This window comes from Mizuhopecten yessoensis, unplaced genomic scaffold (genome assembly GCF_002113885.1).
Source record: "Mizuhopecten yessoensis strain PY_sf001 unplaced genomic scaffold, ASM211388v2 scaffold11011, whole genome shotgun sequence".
Classification (NCBI taxonomy): domain Eukaryota; kingdom Metazoa; phylum Mollusca; class Bivalvia; order Pectinida; family Pectinidae; genus Mizuhopecten; species Mizuhopecten yessoensis.
Window position 1 is genome coordinate 664061 of NW_018408834.1, and position 18702 is coordinate 682762.

The 18702-nt window shown below is 36.0% G+C and overlaps 1 protein-coding gene across 9 annotated transcripts in view; it reads left to right on the forward strand.

Moving 5' to 3' along the window:
* The window catches only part of LOC110464595 (peripheral plasma membrane protein CASK-like), a 279718-nt gene that overhangs the window by 167773 nt on the left and 93243 nt on the right, over positions 1 to 18702 (forward strand). The window lies entirely within an intron of this gene.

Below are 18702 nucleotides of genomic sequence, written 5' to 3' on the forward strand. Positions count from 1 at the left end.
ATTACATGTTAATAACTTGATTGGAATTATAACCTTGAATTGACAGTTTGATACTTTGAAAATTTTGAGCCAGCCCTACCCCCAAGGGCTGTAGGGTGGGGCTCAAAGGAGTCAGTGTGCTAAAATTTCTTCATTTTCCTTGTTAAGAATCAGAGGTGCTAGTTTCAAATCCTTTTTAGTCTGAAATCTGTATGCTAGATATTGAGTAAGGTGGTTTTATTGTTTTTTGTCACTTTGAATAATATTTCTGTTCATGTTAAAAACAAAATCAACTCTCTGTATAAATATATCAGGTGACCGTTAAGGCCCATGGGCCTCTTGTTGGATTTGGGCTACTTATCTATAGGTGTTGTGCTTGAATTAAAATATTACACATTTATCACACAGATACCGTGCAGGCATGGAATCCGTGTCTAAAACCCACCTGCATGGTTATGTGTTGTATTCCCTGTCATACTGATTCTACAGGATTTTGCATGTTTTTAATGTAATCCTGTATTAATAGACAATAACATAACATTATTGTACTAAATGTGTACTTGATTAAAAAAAACAGACCTGAGGGAAATTCCAACCCCGAGTATGAAGTAGATGTATAATCATGTGACTCCCCCTGGAATATCCGTTTGGTTCAGGAGTACAATTATAAGGGGGATTATCGTATTGAGTAAGTACTCCAGTCCTTTCATGGCGCCAATATAACTAGGACACTTGTTCACGGTGATTCGGCCGGGAGTCAATCACAGGCAAGACCCTCTAGTCTCATCCGTGACTGAAGCATCAAGATGATAAACCGCTGACACTTGTAGAATATGTACTCTAATATGGTAGTCAAACTGATGATCTTTAGAATGAAAAAGATTTTGTTGTCAAGAATTAGTGAAAATTGCTTCCAATAAATAACAAATTGCAAGTGTTAATTAAGATGTGAGTCCAATGGTGCCATTTACATTATAGGCATCACTGATCTCATTCCACCAGCCCATGATTGTAGCAACCTCAATATGCTCTTAGTGTCTGATTAGGTCAAGGGTTATTCAAAACATGGCTTAAGGAAAATGTATAACAGCTCCTACATACAGTCATAAATAAATATATTTTCATGACTGCAACATCAACAGAAATTAATCTGAAATTGCTACCTCAGCAACAGTGCATTAAAACTAGTCAAAGTCAGTTTGATCTTGACACTTCACATTTTCAGCTTGACCTTGACACCGCACATTTTCAGTTTGACCTTCACACTTCACCTTTCTGTTTTATTTTAACTTAACTTTTTCAACCCTATGTTACTTAAGTAAGCTCTACCATGCATTAATCTGGATGAGTCCATCATGGTCTACAGTGGTGAAAGGGTTGAGTTACCTGTTCTGTATGTTCAATTTGTAAAGTGTTCTGATCCAGGTTCTAACTGGGAACAGTGGTAAAATTGGGAATTCACATGTGTTGATGAATTGGAAATTGCATTGTTAAATCACTTTCAGAAAAGTCCATTATCGTCTTAAGAGTTCCTGTAGAAGTTCTACAGAATACATTAATCAAATTAATGGATCTTAAAACAAGGATGATAGATCTTTAGTGCTACAATACATTGTGAATCGCACAACCAAAAGTAGATCAAATTCCTGTTGCTATATCCACATACAAACTCTCTAGTCTATGTAGGTTCCCAGGCAAAAGAGAGGCTCTTTGAGCAAGACATTATCTGGTAATTTAAGGTGACCTAGATGTATACAGAAGACAGAAATTCAGGGTTATACTGTGTGGGTACAGCACTCAGCACTGAAGAAGGGTTTGTAATTGTGATGTAGTGATTTGAAGTTACCAAATTGGAAACACCAGCAGAAAAGGCCCAGCAGGCAGGAACACCCAAGATTGATTTGACCGTGTCAATAGGATGCTTGTAATTGGTCATTATCAATAAGATGTTTGTATGCTTTCTGAATTGATTGCTTTCCTAATTGTTTATGAACATAGCATTGCCCTTAGTAAAGGCTATCAGCAGAACGATGCCCTTTGTAGATGCTATCAGAAAAATGATGCCTTTTATACGTACATCAGCATAATGTTGCTCTTTGTAATTGATGTAACGATGCCCCTAATTTTAAATGTATAAAAAGCATAGTGATGCCCATTTTAAAGGCTTTAGGGCTTTTGAAAAATTAAAGTTTTCTTGAAAATTGAATAGTAAAATGCAAAAAAAAAAAGAGAAAAAAGCTGGAAAGTTTTCAAATTGCCTACCGAACATTACTACAATATTCTAGTAAATAAAACCCAACTCCACAGTAGGGGAGTTACTCCACTCCACTCCACAGTAGGGGAGTCAACAATGATAATGATAGATCACCTGGCAAGTGTCCAAGTTTTTATAGATTTCATGCAAATCAGATATATTGATTCATTAAAACCTTGAATCACGTTACGTTAAGGTTTGGATGAATTTGGCAAATACAGTGCTGTTATATTTTATACAGGTTTTGTGTGGGAACTTCTATGTATATTATGTTTAAGATTTCCATTTTTGTGCTTTTTTTGTACAATTTAATCTTATGCATAATGCTTATTCCTTTTTCTCCTTTTTCCCTTTTTCTCTCCTGTTCATCATTACTGATGTTACATTCTCTAGCTACAGAGATATCTATCTGTTGGCACTCTCCATAGCATCACTTCTTTAATGATAAAAACCTTAACTTCACAGACACTGTAATGGACTCTCGGTAGACTAAAACAATCACATCAGATCAAGGTTTTAGATAAAGGTCAAAGTGCCAAGGTCAAAGTGTTTCATTGATAAACATGTGCTCTGTGCTGTTTATACTTCTGAAAAACAGTCCAACAATTAAAATGGTTGTAGATGGACTAATCACACAAATTAGCTTTTAATTATTGCGTCATTCCTGAAGAGATTCTGTAGAAGTTCACTTGACACAATCACACTTCATTTACAAGGATTCTGTAGGCAATTAATATTATCAAAATTTTCATCATTTTGGTATAAACTATTTATTATAATGGTTTTCTCACTGAAATGTTAACTTGTTACCAAAGACAGAAGCAGCTGGCTGTAGTCCACTCCATTGATGATTGGGGACAGAAGAGACATTTTGAACTTTACATTGTTTGAATATTTTTGTTATGTCGCATGAACACTATTGTTTTTGTTAGAAAGCCTGGCTTGAAGACAGCTGATACAATCATATGATATATGATTGTACAAACTCATGGTACTACATAGATTGTGATGTTGTTTTGTGGAGATCAAATATCCCTCCAGAATCCTTTATAATAATGATAATAACAGGCAGCAAGCACGAATTAACCTTGATTACTAATTGAGTACACAAATTATAAAAAGGTGGTCTTTAGGGATAAATAGGGACTATATACTAAATCCTAAACTCCACCTCCCTCAGTACGAACTGTAAATTAGTGTATTCTCACAAGCACTTTACTAAGTAAACTTTGCCTGTAAGTTAAATGTATAATACTTGAAAGTGCAATTGAAAAGACACTACTTTTCAATACTGATAGTAATTTGTCTATGTATTAATCTTCACAGATTTCAATAAATGAATGAGTTTCCTTAATGAATTATTACAAAAAGTCATCTCGCACAAAAACTAAAATTATTCAAGAGTATACCTCCTGCAATACTTAATACTGAATTAGTGAGGAACTGGTAAAGTACATACAATATTGCGGGTCTAACACACTTTTTGGACTGGGCTGTTCTTGTGGGTGTTGTCCCCTCGGCGACTAACCTTCCACTAGGGAAGACAGGTTTTGTTGGAGGGTTACCTGACTGACTGGACGGTTCCTGTGGGCGTTAATTGTCCCCGGGGTGACTAACCTTCCACTAGGGGAGACCTTTGTTGGAGGGTTACATGACTGACTGGATGGTTCATGTGGGCGTTGTCCCCTCGGCGACTCACATCCCCCTTAGGGGAGACAGGTTTTGTTGGAGGGTTACATATGACGGACCAATATTGATAGATGTTCATGGCAGATTCCCACTTCAAAATACTTGGTGCCCTGGCTGCTCTCTACTATTGATCTGTAGTAATGTGCATTCTTCTGGCTTTCAAAAGTGGTGGACTCACTTTCACTGTGGGAAGTGCTGGCCTGTGCCTCACGGTTCCTCCACCAAACCTGGGGTCACACTGGTGACCTCTCGATGTGCAGTGCCCTCTACGGGATGCTAATAGAAACACAGCGCAGTCTTGAAAAGAAAAAGTGGGGCCCGCCAATAGAATCATCTATAAAAGGAGAATTATTGACAAGGTTTGAGTGCAGCAACAGAATGGACCTCAATCAGTCTATTATATATTGACATTGAACAGGCGCTCGTAATATTGGAGAGATATATAAACCAGGAGAAACTGATTAAGTTTTTTTATCACAGTGAATGAAGTATCTGTGAACACACAGCTCTAGGGTCTCACCAGGACAGTATGGATGAGCTAGGCGTTATTGGCTGCAGTGAGCTTTCGCCCTCCATCCCATTAGTGCTAACAATGCATATTGACCCTTGGTCAGTTTCAGCATCACACAGGGCAATATGGAGTTATCGTCATGACTACTGAGGTGTTATATTGGAGTGTTAGTATCCAGTAAATTGTTTGTAAGGAGTTCTATGGATTATTTGGAACATTTGATGTGACCTGGTCCTAAGGATTATTTTTGGAACATTTGATGTTACCTGGTCCTAAGGATTATTTTTGGAACATTTGATGTGACCTGGTCCTAAGGATTATTTTTGGAACATTTGATGTTACCTGGTCCTAAGGATTATTTTTGGAACATTTGATGTTACCTGGTCCTAAGGATTATTTTTGGAACATTTGATGTTACCTGGTCCTAAGGATTATTTTTGGAACATTTGATGTTACCTGGTCCTAAGGATTATTTTTGGAACATTTGATGTTACCTGGTCCTAAGGATTATTTTTGGAACATTTGATGTTACCTGGTCCTAAGGATTATTTTTGGAACATTTGATGTTACCTGGTCCTAAGGATTATTTTTGGAACATTTGATGTTACCTGGTCCTAAGGATTATTTTTGGAACATTTGATGTTACCTGGTCCTAAGGATTATTTTTGGAACATTTGATGTTACCTGGTCCTAAGGATTATTTTTGGAACATTTGATGTTACCTGGTCCTAAGGATTATTTTTGGAACATTTGATGTTACCTGGTACTAAGGATTATTTTTGGAACATTTGATGTTACCTGGTCCTAAGGATTATTTTAGGAACATTGAACTTACAAACTACTGAGGTAGATTGTGAAGGACATCAGAGTTGACCCTTGGTTATCTGTGAACAGTTGTGTCACATACATTCACTACTCACAGAACACAGAGAAGTACCTTGAGGGAGGCTGTTATTGACCTATGGTCATCTATGACAATTTTCTTATAACATCTTCTCCCTATGGAACACTATGGATTATCTTTTGGAACATTGAGGTTGACTGCCTGTCATCTTTGTCCTGTAGTATATATCTGTTATAACCTCGATGTAACATTAATTACGATATAGCCTGTATATGTCACTGAGGATTTGGTGCTGCTATATATGTCGACTGGAAACAGATGTGAAATGTGAATACCGTAGATTTAATTGTTGCACTTTTGACAGAAAGTTAGTAGTACTAAAAACCTGCAGATTTCTTTTGGGAATGAATTAGACTGCAATAGTGTGGTCTTACAAAATTAAAATGCTATAGATATGCCGGAGGATCTTGGAGAATATTGAGGAACATCTTTGAACAACCTCGTTTAAGACACCATACATATGATCATGGTTATCTTGTAAAGGTGTCTAATGTTTCCGCTTTATAGTATAGAAGGACCTTACAGAGCCTTTCAACTGAACATCCAATGACCACTGGTCAATTATAAGCATTATTATGTAACGCATCCTTATAAAGAATGGAACATTTCTGTGACAAATTGAGTGCCCTGTGGTCATTTTGAAGCATAATTGAGAAACAATTCCTCATGGCGAACCTAACAGAAGATTTCTGTGGAACATTGAATGTCTCCCTTGGTCCTTTTTAAGCCTAACCAAGTAACATAGTCCTTCTTGTGAAAAAACTAACAGTACATTTCTGTGGTGCGCCTATAGTGACCTCTGGTCATCTTTTAGCATTAATGTGTGAGATATTCTCATGAAGAACCTTGAGAGAACGTTTCTGTGGAACATTGAGTGACCCCAGGTCATCATGAAGTATTATTATATATAATACGTTCTTGGGTAGGACCTTACAAGGTACTTCTGTTGAGGGTTGAATGACGCCTGGGCGTCCGTAACCATTAATGTAAAGTAAATTCGCGAGAAGTACTTTACAGGAACATTTCTGTGAAAGACAGTATAGACTATCTTTATGATAGATTGGTATATATACTACAAGGTCTATAATGAAGGAGAAGGAAAGCTTATATTAGTACAGTATAACCATGACAACTAATGGTGGTGGTCAAATGGCAGCTGAGTTACGGTCAGTGACAGCAAATAAGTTTCTGTTCAAGTCTCCAAAACATTCTAAAAGTTCCACCCCGAATTCAACGAAGCGTCTTCGCTTCAAGTTAGTGTCTGATGCGTCCCCAGCAAGGAACTTTGTGCGACAAGGCTGGGCTGTTCCAGCGAACCCCCGTCGTAACTACCACTATGAGCTTCACACTTGGGAATGCTGGGTAAGATCACATGACATCACACTACACATGACCTTTGTTTCACTGATTACTGTGGGATGTAGTATATGTTCAGTTCTCCAGTGTTTGTCCTGTATTAGTTCTGGTTCTACATCAAAAGTGTTATACTCGGTTGTCTGAAATGTAGAATTTCATGTTTATTATAATGAACCATAGATATTATGACAATTATTTTTCGAACGTTTACACAAATTTTCTTTTGTTATTAACAAGGATTTAAAAAGAGCATGTTTGTAGCAAAGCTGTTTTACCTTCAGTCACAAATTAAAGTCAGAAATATAAGGCAGCAGTTTGAAGAGGCTCTGAGGTAGGTTAATGTCTTGGTATCAGCTTGCTCATTTGAGACTTTGGGATGCATAGTTTTGCATTTTTCAAAAGAGTTGGGCGTTTTATCAATGAAATGAACTTTACTATTTTACTTGTAATGTCTTCTTAAGTGACATAGGAGATTTAAGCTTGTTTATCTCTGGTTTCTACGAAGCCATGCAGAAGTTAAGCACAGGTTGTCAAAGTTGTGTGTTGTCAAAGTTCCACCTAATCTATAACAGGAGTACTAGTACAAAGATATACTAAAAACCACTCATTGGAGACTTAATAATATTGTATTTCTAACAAGCCCTAGGGATGGGCAAAAAGGGGCATGTGTGTCATAATTTCAAAATGTATAATAATAAATGTTGAAATGAGAAAATCTTGTTCCTAAAACTATGAATGCTGAAAGTCTTATAGTGTGTCATCAATCCGTAGTACTGAGAGACATTCAGGTCTTCAGAAGCGAGTAGACACATTTTGTCTGAGGCCTCATGCTTAAGACCTAGTTTATCTGTCCAGACTGTTTCTTCCTCAGTGTTATGGGTAGATAGCTTGGTAGGTGAATATTTAGGTCACCTGACCGAACCTCGCTGACCTTTTCCAATCCGTCTTTGTCCATTGTGTGTGTCGTCCATTAACAATTCACATTTTTAGCTTCTTCTCCGAAAACGCTATCAATGTTTGCAGAGAGAATCCATGGTAAAGGCAAACAAAACTGTAAATTTTGTGATTCCCAAGGGGCCTTAAATGTTTATATAGACCCAGATGTCCTAAAATCGGATAGATATGAATATATAATCTACATATGTGGAAAAGTACTAAAGATTTTTTATCGAAATTGTATATTTCAGAATCTCCAATCCTGTCCATTGCTCCCTTGGGGTGGGGTATAAAGTGTTTAAAGGAAAATAACTTTTTGTCTAGCTTACAACAGATGTCGTTCAGGTCATGAAGATGGACATCTGTTATTCTTTATTGCAATTCATGCCTCAGATGCTGAATATGGTCCACATTTCCTTGTCCATCTTCATCCAAGTTTTTATCTCCCACAAAAAACAGAGTCGAGGGGATATAACTGTCACACAGGGTATCCCTCTATCTGTAATGTGAGAACGAAGGATCATGAAAAGTTTGATTGCAAAGAGGTCAAGGTCATTGTAGCTAACATAGAATTTTGCTTTATTTCATTAGTCAAGATAATAAATTGTGTAGCAGTGGTGGATTTTGTAAATTAAACATCAACAAACACTGTGAGAGTTCTTCACAATTTATTGTGTGTAGTTCCCATTCCTTAGACATGAATGATTAAACCCTGCAATTATATAATAATTACATTTCAGATATATGTATGGGATCTACAACTCATATTCATAACGTACATATACATGAAGCACACTGTGAATTCACAAGAAGTTATCTTGAGATGTTACATGTAAGATTATAGTTCTACAAATTATAAAAGTTATATTGCATCTAGATTTACATTATATTTACTGATATTTATACACATGTAATATTGAACATATGATGTAAATCTTATCTTAGCTCAGTATTTATTGATACGGAGGTTACTTAATAAATAGACAAAGTGTACAATAAAATACATTCATCAATACATTACTATAAGTTTAAAATAGAAAACTGTACCTATTTGTGGAACAGGGCCATTTGAAGTCGTACGGAATTATCCGAGGTTATTACGTGTACTCGTAATTTCTGTATGACAAAGAAACACGTAAGTAAAATGACGCAGTATATATATATACCGTACAGCTAATAACGAATCAAGAATTAACTAGTATGATCGTATCTATCAATTTGACAATATAAATGGAAGCAGATGATTTAGAATTAGAAGTATTAATTAGTGAAAGTTAGTGACTTTCTTACCAGTGTCCTGTCTTGTCTGCTTCGTCAAGACGTCATGTAGTCTCTGACAAATATCGCGCCAAAACCACCTGTCACACAAAGAAAACAAAGAATCCCTTGACCATTGGCTAACCCAAGAGGTGACAACGGGATAACTTACAAAACTGACCAATGATAAAAATATATATAACCAAACCAATCCAAGAGGCCAAAATAAGGAAATAACTATACCACAATATGAAGATCGCTATTACTATATCAGAACATATGTATATACCGTAATATTATAAATATAGATATCACAAATATCGTCTCTGCCACAAATTGAAAGACAAATAATCATATAAAGATCAAGTGTGTTGTGTGGGCTGCCTTTTCAACTTTCAAACTTTCTTAGAGGATGCAAAGTATCCTGTTGGTTTTGGGCATGGTCCACCAGAGGTCAAGGTTAGCATTGCTAATAATAGAATTTTGCTTTTCCAGATGATAACTTGAATACTAATTTTCATACATAGCTCATTCTTTGTGCATGGCTAGTCTCCATGGATTCAAAGAACCTTATTGAGTTTCAGTTCGTCTGCCAGAGTTCAAGGTCACCGATGCGATAATTTTGTTTGCTTGCACATGTCCAGATGATAACTTAAGAACGAATGGTCATTCAAAGGTCAGACTTGGTGAATGGCCGCCCTAGTGGATGTGAACAAACCCTATCGATTGTGGGCATTTGGTCCATCTGACACCAAGGTCACGTACCATATCTAAAAATATAACTTTATTTGGTTGAGAATGAATTACCAGTCAGAAAGCTCTAACTCAGTGTCTGTTGCTCTAGTGGATGCAAAGAATCCTGTTGTTTTTGGGCATGGTCCCCCAAAAGGTCAAGGTCCCCCAAAAGGTCAAGGTCACCAATGCTTAAACTACAGTTATGCTTGGTTGTGCTTGTCTAGATGATAACTTAGGAATGAAAAATCATATAAAGTTAAACTTTAACCCAAATGATTGGAAATGAGCATTTTGATTTCAAGTGCATTCTGCCAGAGGTCAAGGTCACCAATGCTCAAAATAGGATTTCGCATCTCTGAATGATGACTTGACCTAGCCCTAGCTGATGCCATAATATGTAATATGTGTACAGTTTGTAAGTGTTACTCAAGTCAAGGTCACTTCTGCTAAAAATAAAAAAATAATACTTGTCATTAGTGTTACTTGTAAATAGATGATAGTACAAAATTGTCATTTCATGTGGAGAGGATTAGGTAGCATATCAACATAGAAATATTGTAAAGTAGATTGGACAGATTTGTGCTTGAGTTCCTTGTCCAGCTCGAATACAAATCCAAAATGGGTCAATAACAATGGGTAGCGGGTAAATTGTACTTTAGTTATATATAGAAATAACACTTCAGGGTATTTTGTTTCCTTTTGGTAGAAAATAGTCAGAACTTAGTTAAAATTATTTTTTCTTAGTATGAAAATTAAGATCAATATTCACCCTTCCCTAGAACCTAGAGATGGGACCTGAAGGGATCAAATTAGTTTAACTTTCAAAAATTATATATATATTTTTTTATCAGAACTAGATATCCTTAAACATAGATACTACTCCATGGAAGGAGGTTTCAGGAGCTTTAACAAAGTTGTAAATTTCATAAACCCAAGGTCATACATTTGCGCCTGGTATGAGCTGAGGGTACACTGTTGTGTATACTTTATACAGAGCAATAACACATACATTGTTTATTTTAGGTAGGAAATAACTCAAATTTAGTTAGAAATATTATCATGGGATGGCAGATGGATGGGATGAAATTAAGATCCAAACACATTGGTTGAAAAAACAAGCAAGAGACCCAAAGAGCTGAAATATTGCTCACCTGGATATTTAGGCAATTGTATGAACTAAAATGTTGACGTTATATATAATACTGTAAATATTTAACAATTTTGACTCTGCCTCCAGCATCTGGGACAACACTCTTCTTTTATTCGTCTTTTATTTTGATGGTGTACCTTCATAAGGACTATTATTATAGCATCAGTGTTTTATTTATCCCCGGAACAAGAACTTTGACGTGAGCACAGAATCTGAGTTTGAGCATGAGAATTGTTTCATAAATATGGCCCGAGGTTACACATTTAGATTATTTACTTTTTGAATTTGCATATCGCGGAAAAATTTAGGCCATTATAAATTATACTGAAAAAGACCCTGAAAAAGCTCTGAATTTTATGGCATATTATTTATATAAAACACTTGGGTAGAAAGAACAAACAAGTATTTCCTAAAAGCAACATAGGAAATAATAAAGTGAGTGTTTTTTTTTACCATAAGGCAAACAATTGTGACATCAACACTACATGTAATGTGTTGTCTTAAAATTTTGTCTGTTAGTGTTCTGAAGGAGTGATTAACAGAATCCCGTATAGCAAGTTGGAGCCGGCCTTCCTCTGACCTTCACCTTGAATCTAAGATCATGAAATATAAATTGAATTCTACCACATTGTCCTGGCCTTGCCCCTATGCTTTCTGGTTAATTTTAGATGCTGTCAGGAAAGCATGTTCTTATGACTTCCTGTAAGCCAATATCATAGCAATGATTCCAAAAATCAAAAACTATTGAAACAAGTGAGCTTTATGTAAATATCTATAGAAACAGTATGTATGTAAAGTTTACATGAATATTTCTCTTGAGACATTTTGTAAAGTTTATGTAAAATCTTCCTTGAAAAAACATTATGTTAATTTTACGTAAATCTCTCTCTAGAAACAGCATGTAAGTAAAAATTACATAAAAATCCTTTTGAGACATTATGTAAAGTTGACGTAAATCTCTTTCTAGAAAGAATATGCATGTAAAGATTACATAAAAATCTCCCAAACAGTATGCCTGTAAAGTTTACATAAATTTCAGTCTAGAAACAGTATGCCTGTAAAGTTTACATAAATTTCAGTCTAAAAACAGTATGTCTGTAAAATCTACATAAATTTCAGTCTAGAAACAGTATGCCTTGTAAAATCTACATAAATTTCAGTCTAAAAACAGTATGTCTGTAAAATCTACATAAATTTCAGTCTAGAAACAGTATGTCTGTAAAATCTACATAAATTTCATTCTAAATACAGTATGTCTGTAAAATCTACATAAATTTCAGTCTAAAAACAGTATGTCTGTAAAGTTTATGTAAAAATCTCTCTTGAGACATTAATAAACCTTGTGTCAATCTCTCACTTTTAAGAAACAATTCGTAAGTAGACTTTACGTAAAAATCTTGTAAGATAGTTTGTCTGTAATATCTATGTAAATTTCTCTCTAGAAACGATAAGTAAAGTTTGCGTAAAAATCTCTCTTGAGACATGAAACACTACTTACATCTTCCTCTAGAAACAGTATGTTAGTTACGTTGGATATTGTAAAATATTCTTCAAGAGTTAGGTTTCACCTGATACAGAGAAATCTACAAATGTAATAAGAGCATTCTGATTTTTGTTCGATGTGTTTTGGTTATAGTAATATTAAGGATGGCAGGGTTATTCCCCTTGACATACCTATTCACCAGTGACAGAGGTGGGTTTGTGTGAGGAGTGAATGCTTAGCTGTGGACTAGCTGGTATCCACTTTATATGTATGTGGGCATTATAGAGTTTATAAGTCAGAAGGAAACAGTGAAGTTAAGTATTTGGAATGTTTTATGAATAAGGTTTTTTTGGGACAATTTCATTAAAAATGTTACCTGATTTTAGATTTTTTCAAATTTTAGGTAAGATTTATAAGTCTTTTTAAAGTTATATTTTCCTTTTTTCATTACCTTAGAAATAGAATGTAAGGGTTTTATTAACTTTAATATTTTAAATTAATATTTGAAATATTGCAAGACAAATATATGTCTTATTGTTTTCAAATGAAGAAAAATGAATTTGCTGTATTAAAAAAAAAAATGAAATGAATTTAATAGCAAATAAAACTTGTTTGGCAAAAACCAACTTTTGAAGTTAAACATTTTTTTTTATCCTTTTAGAGAAATTGGTCAGATGCTTAAACTTGCTACAAGCAGTCACCTAAATGTATTGATGTTGCCAGAGAACTTTGTAGTGTAAAATCTAATTGATATACACCATAACAATAAGTAACTTGTTAATTCAGTTTCAGCATAAAGTAGTCACTTCTGTTTAGTGCCTAAGTTCTTGAAGGTATTTTATAAAAGGAAGTTTTGAAAATAATTATTGCCTGGGAATTCAGTGGCAGCAATTCACCTGTTCTGTTTTGAGGATAAGACTGGGTTATTCTTGTTCTGTGTTAAGGATAAAACTGGGTTATTCTTGTTCTGTGTTGAGGATAAGACTGGGTTATTCTTGTTCTGTGTTGTGTATAAAACTGGGTTTTTAGCTCACCTGGCACCCGTGAGTCGTCCGTCGTCCGTCTGTCCGTCCGTCCGTCCTCGTCCGTCAACTTACAGATATGAGTACGAAATCGCTAAAAATTGGTGGGGATGTTTCGGGGCCTTGAAAGTGGGACTTAGCTATAAATTTGCTTTAAAATGCTATTCGTCCTTAATCCCTAAATGAATATTGCAGACAGGGCCTTAAAAGGAGAAATCTATTCAGATTTAGGTTTAAATGCTTTCTGATAGCTTTACTGACAAATAGTTACCCACTGCTGACCAAAACTACAATCATGGAAAACAAGCATCTTAGAACATTTCATTGAAAGTTGAAAAGTTACCATTCTCCCTACTCAGTCTTTGTAGTCGGATTGCCGTTTGGGCCCATGGGCATCTTGTTTCGTAGAACCTGCCTTGAATTAAATGTCACCTACTCGGTAACAGAAATACTCACGTTCAAGCATAAGTCATTCTGATGGTCGGGCGAGGTCCACCAGGATAGAGGGTCCTAGTGAAAATGATAAGAGTTCGGGTTCGTTCAGTATGGGCTAGTCAGCACACGTCCGTTGCATTCAGTAGTTCAATCACCCATGACCACGGTATGCTACTGTACACTGCTACCTACACCCTGATCCATCTCACCCATGACCACAGTATGCTTCTGTACACTGCTACCTACACCCTGATCCATCTCACCTTCACTTCACATTTCTTCCTCCTCATCCTTCCATTACTGTGACTTGCAGTTACGCACTCTATGTATCCTACAGCTGTCTTCTGTAAAATGTTTTATATTGTCTCAGTAGCTGTAATATGATTTATAACTCCTTACTGAACATGCAGTTTAATTGATCATGTTCTCTTGCTTTCTTTCTTCTTTTCAGTTTTTTAGCTCACCTGCTTTAAAGACTAGTGAGCTTATAATTATGCCATGGTGCAGCGTCTGTCCGTCCGTTCAGTTGTCCGTCTGTCCGTCTGTCCGTCTGTCCGGTGTCAACTTTTTATTCTAAACAACTTCTTTTCAGTAACCAAAAGGCATAGAATGATGATATATGGCCATTACCATGCTGGAATCAAGGGCTACCAAGTTTGTTCAAATAAATGACCTTCATCCATTTTCAAGGTCACAGGGTGAAATATGTTAAAATCTATGAACAACTTCTTCTGAATAACCAAGAGGCCTAGGGTGATGATATTTGGCCAGTAACATGCTGGGATGAAGGGCTACCAAGTTTGTTCAAACAAATGACCTTCACCCATTTTCAAGGTCACAGGGTTCAAATATGTTTAAAACCTTTAAACAACTTCTTCTGAATACCCAAGAGCCATAGGATAAAGATATTTGGCCAGTAACTTGCTGGGATGAAGGGCTACCAACTTTGTTCAAATAAATGACCTTCAACCATTTTCAAGGTCACAGGGGTCAAATATGTTAAAATCTTTGAACGACTTCTTTTGAACAACCAAGAGGCCTAGTGTGATGATATTTGGCCAGTAACATGCTGGGATGAAGGGCTACCATTTTGTTCAAATAAATGACCTTGACTTATATTCAAGGTCACAGAGGTCAAATATGTTTAAAACATTTTAAACGACTTCTTATGAATAACCGAGAGGCCTAGGGTGTTTTGATTTGGCCAGTAACATGCTGGGAGGAAGGGCTACCAGCTTTGTTCAAATAAATGACCTTTACCTATATTCAAGGTCACAGGGGTCAAATATGTTCAAAACCTTTGAATGATTTATACTTAATAATCAAAAGGCCAAGGGTGATGATATTTTGCTAGAAGCATGCTGGATTGGAACACTATAAACTCTGTTCAACCTAATGTCCTTGTTCGACATTCAAGGTCACGGGCGTCATATATTTAAATCTTTTAATAGGTTCTTATGAATCAAACACTGATATTCTGCCTGTAGTTGTATTTTAGTCCACTTTTAAGATTACAAGTGTGAGATTAATACCAGGTGAGCGATTCAGGCCCATTGGGCCTCTTGTTCTTGAATAAGGCTTGGAACTTGTTGTTACAATTGAACCGTACCCGTGGTCTGATTAACCAATTGGCATTTTATAATTGCGTTGTTGTTTTTATCAGTATTGTAAAATTTGAAAGGTGTTACACAACCTAAATCTACCTGTTGATGCAGATTTTAAAGAAACAACACAAACACAAGTAAATGTTTTTTCAACTTTCATTTTTTTTCTCTCCAAACAACTTCACATTTTTCACCTGCAAAAGGGGAAGGGGGGGGGGGGGGGGGGGGGCCTTAATGGCAGGCACCCACCCTGTTCCCAGGACATTTACCAAAATGAGGAGGTGGCTTATTTGCAAGAGGGGGCTTATTGCCGGTAAAATACTGAAAGTAAAATAAGTGCATTAACTTTAAATTTGTCCTGTATTCACGTTCAGCTGCAGCTATATCCTGGTTAACACGTTAAGCAAGTAGTTTTTTGGGTTTCAACAAATTTTATTGTATTTACAAGAAGATGAGACAACAGGCAGTGTCTATATTAGTCTTCTCCTGAACCATGTTATGGTATGTACATTTACACAGAATAATAAGATATATTTACAAAATTATCAATAATTAATTACGTATTGAAATAGATGGACATTTATATAATAAAATATGTATATATGTTTGAATTAATGATATGGCTGAATGTTTAAACTATTACACACTAATAACTAGGCTAACACTTCTACCAGTGGCGTAGATGACTAGTTCATTTTCGATGTTATGGTACAAGTACTGCGTAACTGGCAACATACATACTTCTAAACACACACATACACCCACACACATATACACATTCACAGAGCAGTTTGAAAAGCAAGTAGTTGTGCTATGTGGTAGCCACTTTTGTTAGATATTTTTCTCACAATAACCTTGAAATTTATTGTAGGAAACATTCTTCACTTTCTGCTGTAGTGTTTTTTCTATGCTTAAAATTTGATATTAAGAAAACTTTATTCTTTTGAGATAGGGATTTTGTTATGTCCTGAAATTTACTTTACTAAAGCAAAATTGATTTTATGTGTACATCTAAAGGTTTTCTTTATCCCAACAAATGCAGTGCAAGGCCAAGAGCGGCCAGCCTACACAGTCCCAAAAGGCTGTTCTTCCTATTGATCAGACAATAAAAATGTACCGATCAATCAATATCAAGAATGCAAAAACTGTTAGGGTAAGGAAGCCATTCCAAACATCTCTCAGGGATCTGGTTACAGCAGGTGAATCTGTTTTTAATGATTTGCCTTCTTTATGAGGTTTCAACATACAGCAATTTCAATTTGTCAGTAAGTCAACAAATCTACAGTACCATAAATATTCTATAAAATGCATTTTTGTAACAATAATGTCAAGGTCAGGCAATTGTCAGGGTTAAAATTATGTCAAGGTCAGGTATTTGTAAGGGTTAAAACTATGTCAAGGTCAAGTTTAAAATTATGTCAAGGTCAGGTATTTGTCAGGGTTAAAATTATGTCATGGTCAGGTATTTGTCAGGGTTAAAATTATGTCAAGGTCAGGTAATTGTCAGGGTTAAAACAGGTCAAGGTCAAGATACTATCAGGGTAACAATAATGTCAAGGTCATGTTGTTTTCAGAGCTATAATAAGGTTCACATTATTGCATGGGTCAAAACAATAGTGTCAAGGTCAGGTTATTGTGAAAGTCACATTAGTGTCAAGTTCATGTTACTGTAAAGGTTAAAATAGTGTCCAGCTATATTTAGATCACGATAGTGTCAAGGTCAGGCTATTGTTGTGTTATTTCAATGTCAAGATCAGCTTCTAATTCAGGTCAAATTCTGACTTCATGATCTCGTGAACTTTTAATCTAATTATATATAGAGCTTTTAATGACACTTGTCATCATCAAAACCCTACAGCTAATATAAAACTTATACCACAGTGTCATCTTATTGAAGACTTCTCAGGTATATATTCCCATTTGTATATTTTCAAAAAATTTAAACTAGAAAGTTAACAAGATAAAATGGAAAGTATTTTGGTTTAAAAAAATATCATCTGAAGACAGGGAAAAAGTATTTACGGCACATGTTGAATAACCGATTTGAGTGGATGTCTGCTTCAGCTAACAAGGCTGGGACCCCCACTGGAGTTCTTATCATGATAGCTGTGGTGAAGTAGAGAGTTTATAAAAGAGCCTGTCAACAATTGACCACTTGTAGAATGACTGACCAGATGAATAGCTCCCGCTGTTGGCTCGGTCACCATCAATCTTCAACCTAAACTAACTATCGTCACAATCACCTCTACCTAGACTTAGCCATTGATTTTCAGCAGTCAAGAGCTTGATACTTGCTGTAGTGATGAGGGATCATTTATCACGAAAATAATGGTACTAGGGACAGCTTACAGACCATCGGTCAAGGGGAATGATGACCATTCTGGATAGAGGGGGAAAATGCTGATCATTTGTAAGACAGTAAGGTTCATTTCCGAGGCAGTAAACTGTGGAACATTCCTGAAGAAACCCAGATGAACGGGAATGAAATTACTGATCAGTAAACTATTGACTGTTCTTGAGGGAAGAGAGATGAGGGGGCTGGAATTACTGATCATTAAACTATTAAATGTTCCTGAGGGAAGCGAGATGAGGGGGGCTGGAATTACTGATCAGTAAACTATGGATTGTTCAAGAGGGAAGCTAGATAAGGGGGGCTGGAATTACTGATCAGTTAACTGTGGACTGTTCAAGAGGGAAGCTAGATGAGGGGGGCTGGAATTACTGATCAGTAAACTGTTGACTGTTTGTGGAACATTCCTGAAGAAACCCAGATGAGGGGGAATGAAATAACTGATAGTAAACTGTGAAAAAGTCAAAAAGAAAGGGGAAAGTGCTGTAAATACTGCTGAGTTTTGAGATGAACGAATCAGTCCTGAAGAAAGATTGGTTACATACGAGCTGTTCTGAATAAAGGTGGATGATATTTTCTAAAGACAGATAGATCACTAACCATTCCTGAAAAAAGGTGTGTTACTTATGAACTAGTTATTTAATTATGAAGACAGGATATATTTGCCATAAGTATAATGTGTACAAACCTGCTTGGAATCAGACCACATTTAAGTCGGATTAAACAGGGATCTCTGTTTTAGGTTACATACAAATAAATGTTTTGTTCTCAGGGATCCTACTATCAAATAATATCTACTCTAGGTAACAGACTAACAGTACACAAGGATACCTGTTGTCTAGGTTACAGACAAACAATCCACAAGGATCCCTGGTGTCTAGGTTACAGACAAACAATCCACAAGGATACCTGTTGTCTAGGTTACAGACAAATAATCCACAAGGATACCTGTTGTCTAGATTACAGACAAACAATCCACAAGGATACCTGTTGTCTAGGTTACAGACAAACAATCCACAAGGATACCTGTTGTCTAG